Source organism: Puma concolor, chromosome D2 (assembly GCF_028749965.1).
Source record: "Puma concolor isolate L17-30 chromosome D2, mPumCon1.1.hap2, whole genome shotgun sequence".
Classification (NCBI taxonomy): Eukaryota; Metazoa; Chordata; class Mammalia; order Carnivora; family Felidae; genus Puma; species Puma concolor.
Genome location: NC_141677.1, coordinates 64,015,999 through 64,041,194, shown reverse-complemented (window position 1 = coordinate 64,041,194; position 25,196 = coordinate 64,015,999). Strand labels below are relative to the sequence as shown.

The window sequence follows — 25,196 nt, the reverse complement described above, 5'->3', positions numbered from 1 at the left end:
TGAGGTCACTCGAGTCCAGCCAACCTCATGCCCCCTCCACTGAGCCTGAGGCTCGGGACCCTCTGGTGGAAAGAAGCCCATTAGGGTCCAGTGGCCAAATCAGGCCGCAGCAGGCAGAGGGTGTGAGCCTTCACAGAGGAGCAATGGTGTGTCAGGGTGAAAAGTCAATGTTGTTGAACTACTGCCAACAGTTCATTATTCCAATTACCCTGTTTGTCCTTTGGGCCTCATTTCCAGGGTTTTGACCTTATACCAAAGCCACAAGTCAGGTCTCAGAGAACAAAGGCAGGCTCCTTCCTCTCCACCCCACCTTTCCATAGTGGAGGAAGGAGAAGAGGTGCCAAACAGGGAGGCCCCAGGAGCTAGGCTCGCTATCACGCTTTTTACCTCACTTTCCAACTCCACCCCTCACTTGCCCCCCTCCCTCTTCAAACAACCGGTATCATCAGCTCCCCAACTCGTCTTTCCCTCATTGCCTTCCCTGGCTAGATCACGAAACTTCTCCCACCCAGGCTTTAGAAAATCAGAGGTCAGTTTATTTCCTCTATGGTCACCCAACCTCATGGGTGCCTGCATTCTGTCTCAAGTCTCAGATCCCAGCTCTAGCTGGGTGCCTCCCCTAGTAACTGCCTTTTCCTGGATTCTTCATCCACCTTCTCACCAGAATCTGCTCCTGTCCTGGCCTACATCTTATTTTTACAAGCCTAGTAGCCAAGGCTTGTACTATTTGATGACCTTTAAGAATTATCCCCACCCCCATCTAATCTAGCAAATTCCATGTCCCCACACCCAGCTTGGATGCCCACCTTCACCTCTGTTAAGGCTTCACTAGCCCTCTTACCAGTCACTTTCATCTCTCTGCACAAGAACAAGCTTCCCCACCCATTACATGCCCAAAGTCCACTGTCCATGCCTCCTTTCGGCTCTTTTGATATTGTTATGTTGAATTTCTTTAAGTTCTGTTTCCCCTAGCACCACATAAGCTCCCGGTGGGCAAGGAACCACAGAGAATGCTATGGTGAGATGAAAGAACATGAACTTTGGGCATAGCAAAATCTCTATTTCATTGCTAGATCCACGGCTCTCTGGTTGCATGACCATGTGCAAGTTACTTAGTCTGCTAGAGCCTCAGGTTTCTCAAATAAAAGAATCAGAGTAATTTAGTCTTACAAGATCTTTGTAAATATGCAAAAATAGAACACATGGGAAACCTCCCAAAAGGATGTAGGTATAATGAAATGTTAAAAAAATAAAATAAAAACAAAAAGGACATTCACTTCTCCTTTCCCCAAAATGTACAGAACCAGGCTTCACACATCATATACCCTCAGCATGCTTACTGAATAAACAAACATCAGCATTTCAAATCCCTCCCTAGGCTACTGGCTCCACATGGTCAGTGGCTATGGTAACTTTTATAACCAGCCCCCACCTCAAAATGACTTATTTTCTGTCTCCTGTCTACCTTTAAGCACAGGGAATCACGCCTAATCTTTCTCCTTGCCTTTATCTCTTAAACCCAGCTCAGTCTCCAAGTCTTAATGATCCTATCTCCTAAATAACTTGGACCCTTGGTCTTTTCATCCTCACCCTGATGCTGTGGCTCATGCATCATTATTTTTGCAATAGTTCCCCAATTGGATGCTCTTCTTCTAGCCTTCTCCCCTGCCCCACCATCCTCCATGCTGTCATCAGGCTATATTTCAACCTCCCAACTCTGTCCATCTCATCCCTCGTAGTAATTACCCACTGCCTACGCACAATGAGTTTGTAGCTTCCAAGCTTAGTCTTGTCAAATTTGGCTTTAATCTTCCTTACTAGACTCATTTTCAGCCATCTGCTCCCTGTCCCTTTCTCTCCAGCCTCACTAAACTTTCCTGAATGTCTTGCATTTTCACTTCCCTCCATTTCTACACATATCATTCCCTTTGCCTGAACGATTCCTGCTCTATTTCTTCTTCTTGGTGCATTCATCTCCAACCCTCAACACCAATATCACCCTCCTTCCAGCTTCCCCACTGGGAAATTAATCAAGATTTCCTTTGTGTTCTCATATCACCTTGTATATAATTCTATTTTGGCACTTATCCTATGGTTTCAGTCATACTATTTTTATTCTGGGATCTCTTCCTTGACTACAAGTCCCTAAGGGAAAAAGCCATTTCTTATAACAGCCCCAATGCCTTGCACCACTTCTGGTGCAAAGCAAGTGCTGAATGTACTGATTTGTGTATTGTTTTGCTTTGCTTTGTCTTTATTTGCAAGAATGAATGCGTGGTCACAAGTTCTTGCCCAACTGCTAACATCTGGGAGCAAGTCAAAACATAGCCTTACCTAGAAAAATTCATAAAGTTGGATGCTGGCACAACTGGAAAGGTCTAGCAGCATCTGGTGCCAGGGAAGGACCTACAGTTCACATGCACTAGCATCAAGGTTAAATGATCTATCACTCCAAGCTCCCTTCCTCTCCACAGCAGGGAGGAGACACCTTAATCTCTAGAGGCAGTCAGGTGCATACTTTTATTAACCCAAATAAAATATTTTGTAGGATGAATCACTTCTTGATTCTGTACTCTTAAAGGCCTAAAGATAACATGGTGTGGAGAAAGAACATTGAATCTGGAGTCTGGAAATCTAGACTCTAAAGCATACACAAGTGTTACCCTGGACAAACCAATTCTCTATGCCTGTTAAAGAAAAAAAATTACCCAGACACTTGTTAAAATGGTAAGGCAGACTTCATTCAGGGAAATGGCAATAAGTATAGAGACCACTGTGATGGGGTTCTGCAATAGGAAAGAGAGACTGGGATCAACTCTAAAAACAACAAAAAGCAAGGAATTTACAGCCAAAGAGAGGGTGGGAGTCAGTGAATGGATCATTACTAGAAGGTAGAGTAATTCTTTTCTAAACTGACCTGAGAGGATTCTTACTGAAGGCATGCCAGGGTAATCAGACATCACCTAGGGCCTGGTAGGGGATGAGGAATTCAATCAAATATTGAGGGTGGGGGATTCTAGCTAAACGGGCTTAGCAGGATTCATGGTGAAACTGGGTAAAAGTTGAACACACCCAAGGACAGGGCCTTGTTGACAAAGCACTCAGAGGGTCCTGACTAGAGTTTGGCAGAGAAGAGGGTCTGTCAAGCCCCATTTTCTCATCATCAAATACAAGAGGTTTTACTCCAATAATCATAAGGCCCCACTTGGACCTTAAATATCTTTATGCCACCAACACAGTGCTTAGCTGTTTTCCAACCAGCAAACTTTCCTCACTCTATACATAGCAAACATCTTACTTTTGTAAAGAGCTGAATTCTCAGGTCCCCCTGCATGACTGACGTCACAACAAACTTCCTTCCAGAATCCAAATAAATCTCATCAAAGGTAGTATGCTTAGCACCACATAGTCCTCTCTTTCTGCCGGCTGCACCACAGATTCACAGGGACTCTGCTCTTCTCCGAGTAGCTGCTTCTCCAAGAGTCGGGACTTTCCAACAAAAGATACTCCATAGATCAGCTTCCTCTGTGCCTTGGGCATTTTCTGCTCAAGGTGACAGACAGGTGTCTTCACTGAAGACACCTTAAGAAGCCAGGCCGCCTGTGGGACTAAAGGTGCCCTGGACTCTGTCCTTTCCAGCGTGGACACTGCACACCACATTAACCACAGAGCTATGGGGACCCCCTTTGCCTGGGGTGAGGAGCGGCTGGGAGAGAGGCCTCCACCCCATTGCCAGAGACCGCTGCACCTGAGGAACTTACTTTTCCAAGAAAGCAGACCATCCTCCACCTTGTCACTTGAGACACCTGCCAGTGGGGCCACGTGGAGGAAACAGGCTCCCTTCTCTCCTATTTCAAAGCTAATTTCCCAAATCTTGACACTGTGCTCCCAACACTGAAATGTCCAGAAATCTGGAAACATCACACCTGCCATTGACCATTCTGGAGATCAGAATGCATAGCTACCCTGGAAGGCGACATGTGAGAGGTATAAAGCCACAGGCTATGGGTTTCTGTGCTTCCGCTCAGGTTACTGCAGCCTAGCAGACCATTCCATGTTCTCTCGTTCTTTCTTCCTGCCTTTTTAATGAATTATTTCCAGCACACGGGAAAACACAATGAGATGCCAATGATATGCCCACTACTAGATTTAACAAGTATCTGTGTTCATAAACAACATATAATCTTTTGGAGTATTTTACTTTTACGTAAGCCTTATACAGGATGTATGTTCTGCAGTTTGCTTACTTTGCCCAACATTCAAGTTTTGAGATTTACCCATGGTGGCACATCTAGCCCTAATTCATCCATTTTTCATTGCTGTAGAGCACTGCAGCTTATGAAGAAACCACTGTCTATCTTTCCAACCACTAATAAATATTTCTGAATTTTTTTCTTTTAAAATTTGCGATAGTAAGCAATGTTTCAGTGAACGTTCTTATACATGGCTTCTCACGCATTTATGAAGAAAGGGAAGAAAATGACATATCCTGATGTGCAGTTACTGCTTCATACTCTATGCATAACTTCTACTTTGCTGGTTATTGACAAATTTTCTCCAAGAAGCCTGTATACACTCCCTTACTCTCCAGTTCCAGCAGCTAAGTCCTTCTTTATTTCCAGGGCCTAAGTCTATAGATCTTGACCAGTCTTGTCCCAGGTATCTCTAATTCTACAGTCCTGAATTCCAGACCATCTGAACTCAGTTAGCATCTGGGGCCCTGGATCCTGGCCACATGGACGCTGATCCTGGTTTTCCAATTTGCACTGCTGTGGGTCACCTGCTCCATGATGCCCAAGACTGCCCAGGGACCTGCTTGTTGTCTAGCTGGGCCTCCCAGCTGCCAAGCACTCACACTACTCCCTAGGTACCCGAAGATGACTGGTAGGCTGGATACCCTCCGTCTTCAACTTCCCAGACACAGACAGTTCTGTGCCAGGACCTGACTCCTAGTGAGCCCCTCAACAACTCAGGAGTTCTTGTCCTATGCTGATAGGCCTTCAGAAGATCTCCATGTGGGCCAGCACATTCCAGGAGAGCATGGCAGCCTGACCTGCCATAACCCTGGGTGTTCACCAGGGATACTCTCTCCATGACAACGTCCAGAGTGCAGTTGAGAATATCATATACTTTTATCCATCCAGCAAGCTCCCACTCCTCTAGTAAGCTTCTGGGGGAGAGGCTGGTGGCAACAAGCATATGGGCTGCTATTTTAAAAGTAAAAGAACATAAAAGAAAAACTTTCAGGCAACGCAGCCAAGTCAGCCTCCCGGTAGAGTGGAACTGTAACTCCACGCCCCCGTTCCAATGCCACGTTCCTGCCAGAGGTGAGAGGACTCTGGAAGGCACTCTGCCAGTTCTCACTGGCCCACCAGATGTTCGGGATCAGGTGAGTGCACTGCTTCCCTCGTCCAGGCAGCTGCCTTCCTCCAGTTTACCACCCAGCTCACTAATCAGCCTCCTGCTCCTTCCCTTTCCAAACTTTGCCCCTGACTTCTGCAAAGCAAAGGAGCTGGGAGACCACAAGTCTTTCCCTCCTGGATTCTCTTATCAGTCTCTCTTCCCCTCCATGGGCTCCATTCTCTGGGAGGTCATCTAAATTCAGCAAACAATCACAGGCTCGATTGTTCTCTTTCCTGTTATCAAGTTTAGTTTGTTCTGTTCATTTCTTAACAATATACCTACCTATTACCTATTAGGGCACATACTGTGTGCCAGTCAATGGGCTTCGCTTCTCCTTTTGGACACTTACAAGTAGCCCCAGCTCAGGTTAAAACTTTTTTTTTTTTTGTAAAAGGGCCAGAGAGTAAATATTTTAGGTTTCCTTGATCTCTTTCCCAACCACTCAACTCTGTACTTTAGCTCCAAAACAGCCAAACACAGCATGTCACCGACTGGGTGTGGTGGTCACAATACAACTGTATTTACAAAAGCAGGGAGCCCATAATGAGGAGGCCCCTGCTCCAGACTATCAAACCATCAGCTTGTACTATACCCACCACCAGCCTGACTCACTGTCTGTGCTCTAAGACAACTTTCCAAGATTCCCACCAGGGTCACTGATGCCCTAACTCACCCTCCCAGCCCAGCTGCCACATTGGGTCAAAATGCCTACCTGAGCTGGGCATTCATGGTCCACCCCATCTATGTCCCATCCCCCACTCTCCCAGTGATCTGAAGGCTGGCAACTGCCCAGACTTCCCCCTTCTTTGACTCCCAGCTTTTGCACTGATTACATCGTGGAGACTTTCCTACAACTTCAGCCCACACTCTCCTATTCATTTGTATCAAAGGCACCTTGGAGTTCCCTAGTTATTCTCTGAATGTGAAAATTTGCTTTTTGGCAATTGCTAAGAGCTCCTTAAAAGAAAAATAACATTGGGCGCCTGGGTGGCGCAGTCGGTTAAGCGTCCGACTTCAGCCAGGTCACGATCTCGCGGTCCGTGAGTTCCAGCCTCGCGTCAGGCTCTGGGCTGATGGCTCGGAGCCTGGAGCCTGTTTCCGATTCTGTGTCTCCCTCTCTCTCTGCCCCTCCCCCGTTCATGCTCTGTCTCTCTCTCTGTCCCAAAAATAAATAAAAAAAAAAAAAACGTTGAAAAAAAATTAAAAAAAAAAAAAAAAAAAAAAAGAAAAATAACAAATGAAATGCCTTTCAAATCTCCGGAAGTGTGGAGCACAGCTCTAAGCAGAGAAAACAAGGAAGGTGGGATCATGGCAAAGACAACTAGATGCAGAGCTTGAAGAACTAGCTGTGTGAACTCTTTGCTCCTCTAAACCTCAGCTCAGATAATACTGTTGTGGTGTCAATGAAGAGTAGTGAGACAATACTGTTGTGGTGTCAATGAAGAGTAGTGAGATACCTAGTCTAGGAGCTGATAAAAGCCCTCGTTCCATAAATGCTTATGGCTGTCATTTTTATGAATGCCCCAGATTGTATTTTCCTCAAGGGCAATCACCTTGTTTTCTTTTCCTTGATTTACACTCCTTACACTTAATAGGGGTGGGAAAGCCTATGAACACCCAATAAATCATTAAAGAATCTTTGGCCACTGTTTCAATTTGCTACCATGAAAGTACAATATGGCCCAGCTGCCTGGAAAATCAGAAGTCAGAACCAGGCTTCAAAGTGGCATGCCTTGGGGTGGACCCTCCAGCCATTCCCCAAGTATGTCCCAATGAACTAACACTGAGGAGAGTCAACAATCAAAACCCACAGGCAATTAGGGGCTCTCAAGTGTGGTGAACCACAGATCATTCCAGGGTCAGGGTCAGGAGTTTCCACAGCATAGCTCCAGACCAAGCGCTGCCCAGACAGTCTTTATGATTGAAATGGAAAAACCATTGATGCTCCCCTCTGGCCGGCCCCACTTCTCCTCTTAGGGCCAGTGCCCAAAGCCATATTAATTTGTATCTTTGCAATGGCAGAAACCCAGCCTGACCACAAACAGATAACTCACTTGAGACCTCAGCCAAAAGCAAGTGATTTAAATAGCTTCATTCTCCAAGTGGGTATTGGTCCCACCCTCTATTTAAAAAAAAAACACAGGCTGATGCCAAGGCAGAAGCTCACAAAGCTCCCAGTGACCTCTTTGTGTTATCTGACTCCTCAGCTGCATTATCTAGTCTCAAAAAGAGAGACACAATGATACAGGATAATTAATCCATCTCTGTGTCCTCCTGCCCTAGCTATTTGAATGAGAACCACCACTGGGTTTCAAATGCAGAGAATTGGGGGTTAGCTGACCCTAAAGACCAGATCCTGCATAATCCATGGTTTATATCAGATAAAATGGAGATCCACCAGCAGCACCCGCCCAGCACAGATCTGGGAGGGAAGGTTGGGGTGGGTGGGGTTGGCCAAACATTCAGATCTTTGTTCTTTCCCATTGTGTGAACACTTTGGTTCCCACTGAAGAATCTCAGTCCAGACAATAAGGTTGTTGGGTTGTTATTCTGAGGATTCAAAAGGACAGTCTCAATTCTATCATCCAAGAGATATGTTTATATCATACAGGTAAGGGGAGGAAAGAAGCCCTCCAAAGAAAAAGCCTCTAAAAGAACCCACATGGGTGCAGCATCCCATAATTCACTGCACCTTTATTCATGTGACCTTAATGAAATGGCTATCATTAAGGGAAAGACTAAGTGTATTTTATCACACACACACACACACACACACACACACACACACACACACACACACACATACGTATGTATACTATATAACAACATCAAAAAATAAGGTAGATATGAAGGTTATTTATCTGGAAAAGTCCCTAACACACATACTGAATAATGATATATTAAATACACAAACAGTACACCCAGACAAAATAAAATAATATATTGCCATTAAGCTTATAAGTGTGTACACAATGCATTTTAAAAATTCTAGAAGAAAACACAAATAACTGGTAATAAAAGTTAACTCGGGGTAAGAGACTGGGGTGGGGTCCATTGGCTACTGGGACTTGAGCTCTTTGTAATGTTATAGTGTTTTAAAATGAAAAGATATCCATGTATCACTCACACAGTTAAAAATAATAGCTGGAGGGGCCTGAGTGGCTCAGTCAGTTAAGCTCAGGGATGTTGGCTCAGGTCATGATCTTGTGGTTTATGAGTTTCAGTCCCATGTCAGGCTCTGTGCTGACAGCTCAGAGCCTGGAGCCTGCTTCAGATTCTGTGCCTCCCTCTCTCTCTCTCTCTTCCCCTCCCCACTTACTCTGTCTCTCCCTCTCTCTCACAAATAAATAAACATCCAAAAAAAATTTTTTTTAATAATAGCAACATGGGGCACCTGGGTGGCTCAGCTGGTTAAGCGTCTGACTCTTGATCTCAGCTCAGATCATGATCTCACGGTTCTGCGCTGGGTGCAGAGCCGTCTGGGGATTCTCTCTCTCCACCCCCTCTCTCCCTCTCAAAATAAATAAATAAACTTTAAAAAATAATAGCAATAAAGTGATTTGTTACTGAGCAGCTACAATGCATATAGTAAAATGACACATCTGTAGAGGAACCCTATTATAGATAAGCATTTGCATTCAAACAGACAGCCCAACATAATCATAAGAGGATTCGTTTCAGAGTCAAGCAGATTTGGTTTCAAATCCAGCCTGTGGAACCTTAGGCTAATTACATAAGTCTCGTGTTTCATATCCACTCAATGAGAATATAAATATTGCCTTCATAGGATTACTGTGAAGCTTAAATAGCCCTAATATCACAGAGCTCACTTCACTGTCAGTTGTTGGGAGACCCCATGGTAGAATAATAATCACTGGAGGAGAAATTGTCCCGTCCATTTCTGGGCAAACAGCGGCTGAGTTATAGTTACATAACCACCAGTGGACAGACGAATGCCATCCCATCCCCACCAAATCAGCAGTAAGCTACCAAAAGGCACACGGAAGATGGAGGGGTTGCTACACATAATCAGAGATAGCCTCCAGCAGGTGGCCAACGCTTGCAAATTAAAGTCGAGGGAAAACAGAATCAACTTTTTTTTTACTAAGTTTTCCTGGGGTAAAAAATAATGAGGCATGAACTAGAAGGTGCTGGACAGTTTTAGCAAGGCATCTCTGTCTTGGGAGCAGATGTTTACCATTTCCCTTTAAAATTACATGCAGCCAGTTGGGTCCCTATGCCATACAAGCAATTATGTCTGTTTGTGCACATCCAGAAACCCCCAGGATAAAATGTGTAGCTGCCTAATGGAGAAATGTGAACTGATGGCTAGCCTTCAGACCATCCCACTACCCTAGAGAAGTTAAATTCTGTGTCCCATTCATCTGTAAATCTTTTTCTTCTCAGAGATAAGCACAATGCCTTTTATGTGGTGGGCACTCAGTGCAGTAATTAATTACTGTCAATTAATGTGAATCTGTTCTTCCCAGGAACAGCCAGCCCTGTAAAGAGAGCATGTACCTGTGCTGTATCCTCTTCCAAGAAGCTTCTCATCTCTCCTGCCTCTGGTTTCCTAGCACCCAGCATTGGTGTCATTGTCAGGGACGATTGTACCTGCTCTCTGGGGACATACATCTCTTCTCCTCTGTTGTCGTTTTATGTCATCATTTAACTTTTTCTGCATGAGGCTTCTTTGTCCAGACAGAATAAGTTCTCTGAGGTCAAGGAAGTATCTTGGATGTCTCTTTTAAACCCTAAAGCATGCTGAATATTGCCACACAGGGTAGATAGTCAAACTGAGCAAATATGTTCCAGGAACTGAAACAGTCACATTCAAACAGATTCCATTTTGACTGTGAAAGTGTTCTGCTGTCAGAGACTTACAACAAAGCAGATGTTCCCTCATGCAGAACTCAGACTATCAGTTATCCTACTGGTCATTCAGGGAAGAAGGAAGACTAAAGTTTTCCAACACCTGACATTTCCCAACACAGGAAAGAGGAAGAAATTTCCAGATACAAAAGGAGTGAATTGCAGCTCTTCTATTTGAAGCTATTATGCCATAGTCACCTCATCTCCATGGGCTGAGAAACCTCTTCCTGTAGAAGAATCATACATCGGGGCACCTGGGTGGCTCATTTCGTTGAGCGTCCAACTTCGGCTCAGGTCACGACCTCGTGGTTCATGAGTTCGAGCCCCACATCAGGCTCACTGCTATCACTGCAGAGCCCACATCAGATCCTCTGCCCTCCTCTCTCTGCCCTTCCCCCATTTGCACTCTCTCGAAATAAATAAAACGTTTAAAAGAAGTTATTTTAAAAGAATTATATACTGATTTCCATGCTCTCTCTACACTGTGCCAGCTGCACAACATTATTTAAACATTTGCCCTGTTGGGCCCTGCATTCTACACTCCAAATGCTCAAAATGATAGACCAGAGCACTGTAGGGAATGAAAATGAATCCTAGTTTTCTTAAGCTTTTTTGAAAGTCTAAGTAAAAAAAGACAACCAGCTAGAAGTTGAGTTTATCCTCAAATCACAGACTACTTAAACCATCACCCTTGCGAAATCCCCCTTCACGATCTGAAGTAGCCCTCACCTAAACCCCCAGTGGCATGGGCTGACTTGGTAGATGGGTTCCCATAGCCTCACATAAAAGAAGATAAAAGGACTGAAAATTTATGGTAGAATACAGAATACAGAAAAGAATAATGCAAAACACAGACATCAATTATAGCTACGCCATGCAGAGAAAAGCTCAGTTAACATCTGGTGTGCTTTTTTTCTCTAATCCGTGTGCATGTGTATGTTTATGAAAATTGGGGTCATTCTTTGTATACAGTTTAATGTCCTCCTTTTTCACTTAACATAATATTTTAAGCTGTTCCCCGTGTTGTTAAATATTCTTCCAAAATCATTTTAAAAGCCTTACAACATTCGAATATATAAATGTATTATAATTTACATTAACTCTCTTCTTGGACAATTGGTCGGTTTCTGGCCAAACTTTTACAATTTTATACCTTTAGTGTGTATCCTTGTACATAAATCCTTGTGTGCATCTTTATTTGTTTCCTTAGAATAGATTCATGGAAGTGCAATTATTGGTTCAAAGGGTAAAAATTATCATTAAAGTTCTTGTTATAAACTGCCCTACAGAACTATTCTGGTCAATCTGCACTTCTAGTAATGTATGGCAGTCACCAGCTTCACTGCTTAGTTGTCAACACTGGGCTTTACCTTTCGAAGTTTTCCAGACATACCAGACAACATTTTAAGTTTTCCATACGAGAACACAGTTGTTCTAACATACCAAGAGGACACCCATCTTGACGCCAAAGCATTGTAAAAAACATGAGATCTTAATTGTGTCTTCACACCAGAATGCCACGTCTTCAACAATGCTTCTCAAATGTTTGTGACTCAGGATTCCTTCATACTTCTAAAAACTGGTGGGGACTGGACCCTAGGAGATTTAATTCACCCCACGTACTACATGAGAAATTACAGCTGATAAAATTTTCCATTTATGAATTCATTTTAAAATAACAAAAATAAATAAATATTACGCTTTTGTGAAAACCAGCTGGTTTCCAGAATGAAAACAATTTAGTGAGAAAGAGTGGCATTTTATGCTTTTTTGCAAAACTCTAATATTTGGCTTCATGGGAGACCATGAGATTCTTCTATCTATGTCTGCATTTAATCTGATATATCGCATAGATCATGTAGCTTCTAAGAAACTCCACAATGAGAAAATGAGCATAAAAAAAAGGGAAAATCACATTTTATGATTAGAAAATAATTCAATGTCATCAATCCTCTGAAAGGGTCATGGACATCCCCCAGGGATGGAAGGGCCACCCTTGGAGAACCACTGCCCTATGCCAAACAACTACTAGGTCCCAAGAGGGCCGCGGCACACAAAAAGATGACTTTTTTTTTTTTTATTATTAAATCTCTGGACTTCTTGAAAATCTCCTCTTCAAGCATTCCTCTTATCCAGTTCCTTTAAAGTTCAGCTCCAGCCTCCCACATAAAGCTTTCTCATCCATGCTGCCCTGTGATCTTTCCCGTCTCTGCTTTTCTCCTGCTTTTCTATAACTACAGCACCACTTGGCCTGTACTCTCTGATTTTCACAGTAACTTGCCCCCACCCAAACTATAAGCTTCTTGAGGTCGTGGGTCAAGCCTCTGGCACACACTCGGGCTCAGTAATTGATTTCTCGGAAGACTGCTACCCTAAATCACCAGCATTTAAGTAACATGCACATAGAGCCTTATGCACAACACTTTCTCTTGAAATATTTTATTTAATTCTCACGAACTTCCTTTGACATAGGTTTTCTATCTTTGTCATAAAAATGAGCAAATAGAGACTCAGAGAGGTTAAGTGTCTGAGTAAACAACAGTGTTGGACCTGGAATCAAGGTCAACGGATTCCAAATCCCTTATACTCTACTCCAGTGTTTGGCTAGTTATTTAAGCAGTGGTAAATGGAGCACGTGCTTCACAAAGTATCACATGTTTCACTGACTCATCCTTTCAGGGGATCTCCAAAGGCATTGCTTACTAGGATGCATTACAGGTATCAAAAAGGAGGGTGTTTAGAATCAACATTAGACTAAAATCCCTGCTCTCCCACTCACTAGCATAGGATACTGGGAATGCTGCCTTATTTTTCTGGACCTCAGTTTCCCCATCTCTAATATCGTCATAACAACTTCCACCAGGCAGAGTTGTTTGGGATACTCTCTATAAAGTGAGAAACCTGCATTAAGCATAGAGTAAGAATCAGCTTAGGTCCCTGAAATACTTCCATTCCTTCCTGAGGCCATCTTTCTACCATTTCCTATTTCCCCTCTATAAAACAAGAATGACTTAATGAAATGAAAGCAGGTACTTCCTATAGTCTGAGCAATTTACTGAACAGAAGTATATTTTATACCAAACACCTGGATCTGGGGGTCTTTGGAACACAGAGGCTGCAGAAGCCTGGGCCAAAGGTATTGCTGGGAAGAGAGGACAGTGGTTTTTACCAAGACATTCACTGCCAATTCACGTGAAAGCCTGCAGGGGGCTTGGCTCTGGAAGCTAGCCACCATAGCCCACCTCCCTCAACATGCACAGACATTTGTCAGGCCCATGTCCTCTCTGAATCACTGGAACTCAACATCCTTCCTGACATGGTGGGTTGCTCCCATAGGAGGGTGGTAGTACTCAACTGGGCAAGATAAGGTGCTGAGAGGAGCCAGAGCCCTGATTAGGAATAGAGTGTCTCTCAACACGTTAACAAACACCAGGACTGGCAGAAACATGATGCTATTGACTGTCTCCAGTGGCTTAAACTTAAGCATTCAGCCAGCACCATAAGTTCTGGTCTACTGGGTTTCCAGAATCTTGTTGTTACAGATACTCCTTGTTTCCAACCCAAAACAACGCTTCACAGTTTGATTACTCTTCTCTTTTGTAAAATGAGAGGGACTGGAATCAATGATCTCAAAAGCCCCTGCCATCTCCAACCTTCTGTGCATCTGATCAAGCTCCAAATGCCTTCTGGTTGCTTCCAAAATGCAGATCGATGCTCTAAGGATGCAAATGTGCCACTGAGGTCCTGCAAAAACTGCCTGAGTTAAGGCATGTGCCTAAAACAAGTGCTCAGCTTCCCAAAGGTCTACCAGCATATGGATCACGTAATCTAGGCACCTACAGGACTGTGGTCCAAAAGAACCATATGGTCTTGGGGCAATAAGACCATCTCTCGTTAAATAACTAGAAATCAGGGTATGTGTGAGTCTTGAATGCCAAGGGATGACACCCAACACCTGAACCACCTGAAAATGATAGACAAAATGACTTGAACATAGGTAAAATTCCAATATACTCCTCTCCTGGAGAGATCAAAGGAGAAAAAGAAGTTTGGGGAGGGAGACAGTGATTAGGAAAAAGGCTCAAGAATCCAATTAGATAAAACTCTGGGAGGACAAGGGGTCTACCAAGTCCCTAGTGTCCTCTCCCTGGCACCCAATCACCCTTTTAACAAATAAATACTATGAGACACATGAGTAGGAAAGAGTTAGAACAAATGCAATAGGATAGCAGTATGTTTAAGAGCACAAGTTTTGGAGTCAGAGACAGGATGGGATCAAGGGCTGGTTCCACACCTGTTACTGATTATGTGATCATGGGCAGGTCACTTCATCTCTTTGAACTTCAGTTTTCTCATCTATAAAATAGGCAAAACCACCTATTCCAACTACCTTACAGGGTGGTTTGAGAGCTCACCGAGTAAAGACACTTAAAGCATTTATCACAATGTCAAGGTTACAGGTTCTTAATAAAAGGTAGCCATTATTAACATGATGACAATGGCTACAATGTTGAAGACAGTGACATTCGTTAGTGCTAAAGGATCTCAGAGAAAAGGAAGGAAGACTTCATAGAAGAGGTAGGCCTTGAGGAAAAGATGGAGGATGAGGAGCCAAAGCAAGACAAAGAGCATGTCCAAAGGCTTGGAACCTGAAACATGCAAATATTTTCAGAAGATAATTAGGAGATGGGCCAGACCTGAAAGCAATGTTCCACATGGGCATAAAGGGGAGTATGTTTAGATTAGTAGAATAAGATAAAGGGTCTTGGATATCTGCTAAAGAGTCTGAATTTTATCTACAATCAGTGGGGGCTGCAAAGGCTTTTGAATAGGGCAGGGACATGATAGATGCCTGTTTGGAAAGACTAATCTTTTGGTGATGTATATGATGGATCAGTGAAGCATGTCCTCCTGGAGGCAGAAATACTTATTAGCAATCTGTCTCACTAGCTTGATGGCAGTAGGTTGTAAGAGATGAAATAGGAACACGGGGAAGAAGCATAATCTGTTTCCCAGACAGGGGGCAGAGATGAAGGAGAAGGGGCTGGTGATGGTAACTTAAAGATTCCAAGCCATTCGAGAGCCTAAGAGAATAGTGTTGCCATTGGCAGAAATAAGAGTGGAGCTAACGCCTCTGGCATAGGTTATAAATTGACTCTGAGAAAAAAGAAAAACATCCCAGGCTGAGTTCCTTAAAAGCAGAGCCTGCATCTGGGATCTGGAAGCTCAAGAATTACTGAAGGAGTGCTCTTAGGCAAAACTTACCAGAAGAGAGGAAGGCAAGATAGGCAAGGGGAGACAGACAAGCAATAATGTGGATCCAGAGAAAGCCTGATACAGATAAAGCCTTCCCCCTGCACATGGCCACCACCTCTCTTGCAGCAACTGACAGATGGGTAAAGGGAATGTCAACTTAAGGTATGGCACATAACATTCAACAAATGTCTTTTAATGTTATAACAACTTTAGCATGAAGAAGATGGCAAGATGTCCAACATATCTGATGGATGAAGGAGAACAACTCTGGGCAACTCCAGTTCTCTTCCCCTGTACAACCTCTATCCAGTAGTGTAATTCACTTCCCCTCCAATTCTTGACATGCTTTGTGTAAGCAGAAGAATGCTAGGTAGCTGTCATTTTCTGGGTTTTCACCACTAGCCATGTAATTCATCAGAGGTGCAAAAGCAAAGTTAGGTGAGCCTTTCTAAAAAGGTGGAAAAGATAAGCTGTCTCTATTTAAAACAGCTGAATATGCATGGAAAAATCTGGCATGGATACCCTATGTCTTTGGGCCACTAACATGCACTGCCAGTTCATATATTCTGGTCTAGGAGTCTGTCTCCTGGTTGGAGCCTATCTGCAAGGCTACTCTAACACTTCCAGGATTCCCTAGGGCTATATTTTCCTTTTATACGGCAGGAATCTCCCAGAAAGGGTTGTGTAACTTTACTGTTAGTTTTAATGTTCTAAGTAAGCTGAACTCTGTTTAAAAGCTGCACACAAAATCCCACAGTAGAGAATCACATCCAAACGCATATTTCCTGTGAAATATCAGATCTATCTAACATAAAACATGCTTGCATTTTATAGGAAGCTGCTGTTTCATTCTTTGACCCAGAAATCAATCAGCAGGTGTTTATTACTGAATGCCTATGGTGTGAAGGGCACTATGCTAGATGCTGGAAAAGCACAGAATATCTTGGGAATAGTAAATAGACATTCTGGCTAGAGAACAAAGTTAATGTAGGAGTGAAAGGGCTAGATACGCATTTCAGAGACTGCATGCATCGAGGTAGCTAACTGCAGTAGCAAACGGCAGCATTTAGTCACATTTCAGTGACTTAATACAGTGTTAGTGCATTTCTGGTTCACATTATAGTGCAACATGGACTGGCAGAGAGGTAAGGGGCAGGAGGGGACTCTGATGTGGGCAATGCTTCACAGACCCAGCCTCCTTCCATATCAAGGTTCTGCTATCTCACAGATCTTAGGAATCCTCAACTGAATAGGTGGAAGGAGAAATGAGTGAGCAGAGAGAATGGTGTAAGAAGCATTTTTTACCAGGTATGGAAGTGGCATCTATTAGTTCTAGCCTCTTTCTACTGGCCAGAATTCAGTCCTATGGCTATATTTAAATGAAAGAAGGTAGTCTAGTTGTTTGCCCTGGATGAAGATAAAATTAGTGTAGTAAATATCTATTCAGTCTCTGCCATGGAAACATGATGGTGAAGTTTCAGAATTTGGAAATTACAATTTTGTCTTTTTATATAAAAGACTGACCAGTTAATGACTCCTTGCTCCTAAGGAGATTCTGAGCTCATAAAACACCCAGAAACACATCCTACTCACCAAAAGAACAGGAACATAATTTGTTGATTACCCATTTATTTGCCATATATTTATGCAGTGCCTATGGCTTGCCTGACACTATTTTAGGTGCTCAAAACACCACATTAAAGGGAAAACAAACCAGTCAAGTGCTGGGCACTTTATATTAAGACAGGAATTTTCACTTTTATCCCAATATTCCAAATAAAGAAACTAGGTCCTTTCAACATCCTTTGATGATTAAAAAAAAAAAAAAAAAAACTGCCAACAAATTGAGTATAGAAGGAATGTACCTCAACTTACTAAAGGCCATATGTGACTAGCTAATGAAATTACAGATTACTACTCAATGGTAAAAAGCTAAAAGCTTTTCCTTTAAGATCAGAAACAAGACAAAAATGGCCATTCTCACAACTCTTACTCAAAATGGCATTGGAAGCCCTAGCCAGAGCACTAGGGCAAGGAGAAGTAAAAGGCATCCAAATTGGAGAAGAAAAATCTTCTGTGTTTGCAGACGACATCATCTTATATAGAAAATTCTAAACACTCCACCAAAACACTGTTAGAGCTAATAAATGAATTCAGTAAAGTTGCTGGATACAAAATCTATACACAAAAATCAGGTGTGTTTCTATAAGCCAAAAACTAACTATCAGAAGAATAAATTAAGAAAGCAACCCATTATATCAAAAAGAATAAAATTAACTAAGGAAGTAAAAGATTTGTGTACTGAAAACTATAATACATTGATGAAAGATAATGAAGACACAGAATAGAAGGATATTCTTTGTTCATAGATCAAAAGAACTAATATTCTTAAAAAGTCCACCCTACCCAAAGAAATCTACAGATTCAATGCAATCCCTATCAAAATTCCAATAGCATTTGACAACAGAAATAGAAAAAAATAATCCTAAAATTTGTACTAAAACACAAAAGAATCTAGATGGCTCAAGCAATCTTAAGAAAAACAAAGATGGAGGCATCACAGTTCCTGCTTTCAAACTATATTACAAAGCTATGGTAAACAAAATAGCATGGTATTGGCATAAAATCAGACACATAGATCCATGGAACAGAATAGACAGTCCACAAGTCTGTGCATATATGGTCAGTAAATTTTCAACACAGGAACCAAGAATATACAATGGTGGAAAGAACAGTCTTCAGTAAATGGTGCTGAGGAAATTGGATATCCACATGTAAAAGAAAGAAACGAGATTCCTATCTTACAATATACACACAAAAAAGCAAATACAAATGGATTAAAGACTTAAATGTAGGGCCTAAAACCATAAAATTCCTAAAAGAAAATATAGGGTGTAAGCTTCTTGACAATGTCATTGGCAATGATGTTTTGACACCCAAAGTGAAGTCAACAAAAGCAAAAAAAAAAAAAAAAAACCAAGTAGGACTACATCAAGCTAAAAAAATGTCTGCATAGCCACAGAAACCAAGAATGAAATGAAAAGGAAATTTATGAAATGGGGAAAATATATGTAAATGATAAGGGGTTAATATCCAAATAGATACAGGGAACTCATACAACTCATTTGCAAATAAATAAATAAATAACCCAATAAAAATTAAGCAAAGGAGGGGTGCCTGGGTGGCTCGGTCGGTTAAGCATCTGACTCTTGGTTTCGGCTCAGGTCATAATCTCATGGTTTCATGAGTTTGAGCCCTGCCTTGGGCTCTGCACAGCTGGCAGTGCAGAGCCTGCTTAGAATTCTCTCTCTCTCCCTCCTCCCTCTCTGTCCCTCCCCAACTCATACTGTCTCTGTCTCTTTCAAAAGAAAGAAATAAACTTAAAAAAAATTAAGCAAAGGACCTGAATAAACCTTTTTCCAAATAAGACATACAAATGGCCAATAGGTCCGCAAAAAGGTACCAAATATCATTAATCATCAAATGCAAATCAGAACCACAATGAGGTATCTGCTGACACCTGCTAGGACGTCTATTATCAAAATGACAAGAGATAACAAATACTGGTGAGGATGTAGAGAAAAGGAAACCCTTGAATGCTGCTGGTGGGAATGCAAACTGGTGCAGCCACTCTGGAAAACAGTACAGAGATTCCTTAAATAGTTAAAAATAGAACTACCCTATGATCTGGCAATTCCACTTCTGGATATTTACCCAAACGAATTGAAAACAGGATCCCAAAGAGGTATCTACACTCCCATATTCATTGCAGCACTATTCACATAGCCAAGAAATGGAAATAATCCAAATACACAATGAGCAGATTTTTAAGAATGTGGTCTTTGTATATAGTGGAATATTACTGAGCTTAAAAAAGGAGGGGTGCCTGGGTGGCTCAGTTGGCTAAGCATCCAACTCTTGATTTTGGCTCAGGTCATGATCCCATGATCCATGCTCAGCGTGGAGACTGCTTGGGATTCTCTCTCTCCCTCTGTCCCCCTATCCCTCTCCCACCCCCTCTCTAAAATAAAAGTAAATAAATAAATAAATATTTAAAAGATAAAAAAGAAGGAAATTCTGCCATGTGTGGCAACAAGGATGAGCCTGGAGGACATCAAGCTAAGTGAAATAAGCTAGTCAGAGAAAAGACAAATATTGCATGCTATCACTTACATTTGGAAAATGAAAGAAAGAAAGAAAGAAAGAAAGAAAGAAAGAAAGAAAGAAAGAAAGAAAGAAAGAAAGTCAAACTCATAGAAACAGAAGAGTGGTTGCCAGGGGCTATAGGATGAAGGAAATAGGGAGAAGCTGGTAAAAGGATACAAACTCCCAGTTTTTTAAGATGAATAAAGTATTAAGATCTAATATATATATAACGGTGACTATAGTTGATAATACTGTGTTGTATAATTGAAACTTGCTAAAAGAGTACAATTTAATAATTCTCACCACGAAATTAAAAATTAAAAAATGATAAAAGTGTCGAAGAAATTTAATCACCCAAGTAGAAATTAAAAACCTCTACCCTAAAATCTAAACACATTTGAGAAATGGACAGTGGTGATTATTGCACATTGCGAATGCACTTAAAGCCACTGATTTATACCCTTAAATGGTTAAAATGACAAATTCAGTATTATGTATATTTTACCACAATAAAAAAATGTTTGTTATAAAGAAGAAACAGAACGAGAAAGAGAAAAAGAATGAGAAAGAGGAAGAGGAAGAGGAAGAGGAAAAGGAAGAGGAAGAGGAAGGAAGGAAGGGAGGGAGGGAGCACTTGAGAGGGAGGTAGAAAGGAAGAGAAGAAGGGAGGGAGGGAACACTTGAGAGGGAGGTAGAAAGGAAGAGAAGAATGAAGGAAGGAAGAAAGGAGGAGAGAATGAGGGAGGGAGCGGGGGAAAGAAGGAAGAAAGGAAGGAACAGAACAAACGAATGTAGGCTCAGAGAGGCCAAGTGACCTGCTAAAGTTCACATACCTGGTAAGTAGCAAAGTTCGTGTTTGAAACCAGGTCTACTTTACTTCAGAAGTCAAGTTCTTCTCCATATGCCATACTAGCTCCCATAAAACACTTCTCTGAGCCAAAGAGATACATAGATGCCTTCATTACAGGCCACTATAACCCAACTCTAAATCAGCTTCTCAGTGGTGCTAAGGAAGAGATGTGCAGACTAGATCTAGCCCTCTATTTTCTTCCTCCACTATAACGAACCAGCTGGACAGAATATGAGAAGTCAGTATGGGCTACAGATATCTTGGTGTGGGTTAAAGGCTGGCTGGCAGGCATGAGTGGGATTATCCCAGGCAACCGATTCCAACTCATGGGGACCAGAGCAGGACTCACTCAAAGCATCCCATTCCCAGAACCATGCAACAATTGCTTCACTCACAAGGAAGACTATGTTCTGCACTTACAAGAGAGATATGAAATTCTTTTCTCTCTAGCTTCCATCACTGACCCCTAAAGTTACTATATCATCCCATAGTTTATCAAACTATAAAATAATGGGTAAGAGAGCTATTAAGTCAGTTGTATGGGAACAATAGCAAAGAAATTAAAATCTTGGAATTTAATACAGCTTTCCAGAGTGAAGAATACATTTCCCTTAAAGAAAAGTGAATTACTAACTTCATCTTTCTATTAATTGCCCTTTGAAGAATCTTTCAGGTTTTAGTAGAACTGATTTTAATGGCTGGACATGTTGTGATACATGAAGTCTCCCCATCTCAAAAACATTCCACAACAGTGTTTTTTCAGTGCCTCCAATTTCATGTTTTGATGTTCATTTGTTTGGATTAAGCAAAATGTATTCATCAAGATCAGTGTTGGAAAAGACAAAATTCTGGGCAAGATACTGAATATTCATTGCCTTTATGGGAATTATTTTATTTGAAATCATTTGGTATGAGCACAAGGACCTAATATGAAATGAAATATGATAGATTCACAGATCTTTACCCCTTAGACAAACTCTTTCTGAAAGACTAACCTAGTCTCCCGAAGCCCAACAAAGCTGACGTTATGTTGACATCTTTATGGTATGGGCCGTTGTCTCAGGTCTGCATGGAAAATAAGCTGATCTGCGTCTAATCAACATGTTGTATAGCAGCACCTAGTGCCTCCCCTAAACGTGTTCTCCACCATTATGATCATAATTCCTAATGCCTTAGGCCAGGGGACAATAGACTTTTTCTATACAGAGTCAGAGAGCAAGTATTTTACACTTAGTGGGGTTGCTATTCAACTCTGTCACTGTAGCACCAAAGCAGTCTTAGGCAATACATAAACAATGGGCATGGTTAAGTTCCAATAATACTTTGTTTAGAGAGACTAATATTTGAATTCCTCTTGTTTTTAAGGTATCACAATGTAGTATTATTTTTATTTGTTTTTCAACCATTTAAAAATGGTTTTAGCACACGGGCTATACAAGTACAGGGGGCAGTACTGGATTTGCACTGGATTTACACTGGATTTGGTGTATGGGTCACAGTCTGCTGCCCCCTGCCCAATGGCCACTGCCTACCTGCCCCCTCCCAACTATAAGCTCCCATTACCTTTTGCTGACCTAGCTGCACCAACACTCAGCTTTCCCCCTAGACCAAAATCCACACTCACACTTTGAGTCATGCTTCCATGAGCTGCCCCTTGCCTGAACCACCCCAGTCCCAGGATGCCATCCCGGCATCTGTCCTTGGTGGTTGGCATGCTCATGTGATTCCCTGTAGCTTCAGTAGTAGGAAAGCAAACTAAAGGGCTGCCAAATATTGTGATTCTTCATGTCTTAAAAAGATCTGCAGTTTAAGAGTGGCCAAGCTACAGCTTGCCCAATGGACAGACATGCAAGATGCCCAAGCTGGGCTTCTTCCAGAAGAGAATGCAAAAGAATCCACCATTTCACTTTTTTTTGCCACAAGACCAGTGAGGGAGCATGTGTCCCGTAAAGAAGGAAACTGACATTTCCAGCAGGGAAAAAGATGCACCAAACCCATCTGGTCAGTGCAATCTGGCCAGGCCCATGTGGCTATATTCATGTTGCCTAAAGCAACAGTTTACCTCCGGGTTGGAAAATGGCAGCAATAAAAAATAAATGGAATCCAGCCAAAAAGATGACTCTCAGTAAAAAGAGACTCTGCATAAGAAGAAATGGGGTGGGGGGAATATTTATATACCTAGAGAGAGAGAAAGACATTATCTTCTTCTCCAACACATTTTTCTGAAGTTACACATCTATGGTTTCTATTTATTCCCATTGGAGGGAAAAACAAAAACCCTGAGATTTATGAGCAATGTTGTTTATTTATAATCCAAAAACTCTCCTCATACCATATGGTTGGGAAATTTACAGAGAGACAAAGTGAGAGGAAATTGCCTGCTTAATTCAATGGCCTTGGCAAAGCTTGCAGGCAGAGACGGCATCCCAAAGTCTACCTCCAACACATGGGTAAGCATGTTCAGGCATGGAGGCATGCATGCAGAGAGCAGAGGGAACCCTTGGCTTGCCAGCAAAGCCACGAGTCGGTGCAGTGGGAATGAGAAGAGCCGACGAGGCCAGCCGCGGAAGGGGACTCATTTCTCAATTCTACAGACTGAGACACAGATACACAGAATGAGACAGGAAAGGAGGGTGAGGGCAGAGAGACGCTGGAGCAAGCAGTTCTCTGGACAAAGAAAAAGGACACATGGTGTCTGAGCATTCTTATGAAGGCAAAGTGTACCCAGGCCTCTGCAACACTTTTGTCCAATTATCCTCCTTCTCAGTGTTAGTGGGAAATAAGTAGGAATTTCTGATTTCGTTTCTGCCGCCCAGCAAGCTTTGCAAAGAAAGGCAATCACTCACTGCCTTTGAGGAAAAGACACAAGTTCACCCCTGATGTTTTTCCTTTACGCTCTACCTCCTTCCACTTTCAGACTTAATGACAAACAGAAAGCCACGCCTGGGTGACTCAGTCGGTTAAGCACCCGACTCTGGATTTTGGCTTGGGTCAGGATCTCACGGTTCGTGGGTTGGAGCCCTCAATTGGGCTCTCTGCTGTCAGCACACAGCCTGCTTCGGATCCTCTGTCCTCCTCTCACTCTCTGACCCTCCCCCACTCAAGTGCACTGCTCTCTCAAAAATCAACATTTTTTTTAAACAACAAATGGAAAGAAAGGAAACATTGAGGTTGAAGACATTAATGCAAATGAAAATAGTGTGCAGATATGGAAAAGCACTGAAAAGGAAGAAAATAGTAAATATAAATGGCATGAGAAGCAAGGACAGACGGAAGCTCAGCTCTTTGAGAAGGTGTTTGCTAACAACTGGCCACAGTGCTCCCTCCACTTGATGCCCACAGCCCACAGGACCTGTCCATACCACACTGGGGTCCCACACCTGCTGCCTGTGGTGTTAGCTGCCTCTTAATATGCACACAGCTCCTCCTCAGGTTCCCCTCCCACTTCCCTTTGGATGACTCCCAAAACTTAGTCCCCACCAGTCTCTCCTGTGAGCTCCAGTCCCACATTCCAAATGCTGCATGATGAACCAGGGCCATTGCAATCCCAGGATGCTAACACTGAGCTGGGCACCTCCCCCATCAGAGCACTCCTGCACCTCTCCACCCCTACCTCCTCCTCCTCTGCCATTCCCCATTTCTGTAATGGGACCCAACCCTCTAACTTGCCCAGGTCAGAAGCATTACAACCATCATGAGTATTCTCTCCCTCACCTCTAATCACAGCCAGGTCCTGCCCCCACTTTGCTTCAGAAATATGTCTTGCTGGGAACCTGGGTGGCTCAGTGGATTAAGTGTCAGACTTCAGCTCAGGTCATGATCTCAGGGTTCATGGGTTCATGTCCTGCTTTGAATTTTGGGATGACAGCTCAGAGCCTGGAGCCTGCTTCAGATTCTGTGTCTCCCTCTCTCTCTGCTTCTCCCCACTCATCTCTCTCTCTCTCTCTCTCTCTCTCTCTCTCTCTCTCTCTCTCTCTCTCTCAAAAATCAATAAATATTAAAAAAATTTTAACAAGGAATACCTCTTGCATTGGTCCATCCTCCCTCCCTCCCTCCCTCCCTCCCTCCCTTCCTTCTTTCCTTCCTTCCTTCTTTCTAAACAACCCAAGTTCCACATCATGGGCTGCCTGGGCTACTGTAATACTCCCTGACCTTACTGTCCACCTCCAGACATCTTCCCTCCTCAGTCCAGGGATCAAAGTGGTGTCAAATCCACCTTCCTGAAGCATAGCTGTGAGCACAAAGTCATTTTCCAGTTCAAGAATCTGCACGGTCCCATATTTACTATAAAAGAGAATTCTGGTATTCCATACCCTGTCTGCACTCACCATCACCACCGCTCACACCCAACCCAGGGGAAGCACACAGTTGAATCTCAGTAATTGCTTGATGATGGAGTGGCTGGTGACTGAAGAATACTGAGAAGAGCTATATGCTCCTCCTCCTCCTCCTCCTCCTCCTCCTCCTCCTTCTTCTTCTTTCCCTCTATGGCTATTTGGGAGGAATGCTGCCATTGAGAGAACCCGTGAGCTTATAAAACTGAACTGATTTGACAGTTACAAGTGTGTAAAACAATGATAAGAATGCAGAGGGTAGAGAGAAGAAAGGAGATTACACCGGAGTTCATGACAAATAACAGGGAGGAAGCCCAGTCAGTGAGCAGCCAGAA

General features: G+C 42.6%; 1 protein-coding gene across 2 annotated transcripts in view; it reads right to left on the bottom strand.

Annotated features, from left to right (window-relative positions):
- Window positions 1-25,196, bottom strand: part of SORCS3 (sortilin related VPS10 domain containing receptor 3) — a 596,149-nt gene that overhangs the window by 338,128 nt on the left and 232,825 nt on the right. The gene's annotated exons all lie outside the window — the stretch shown is intronic.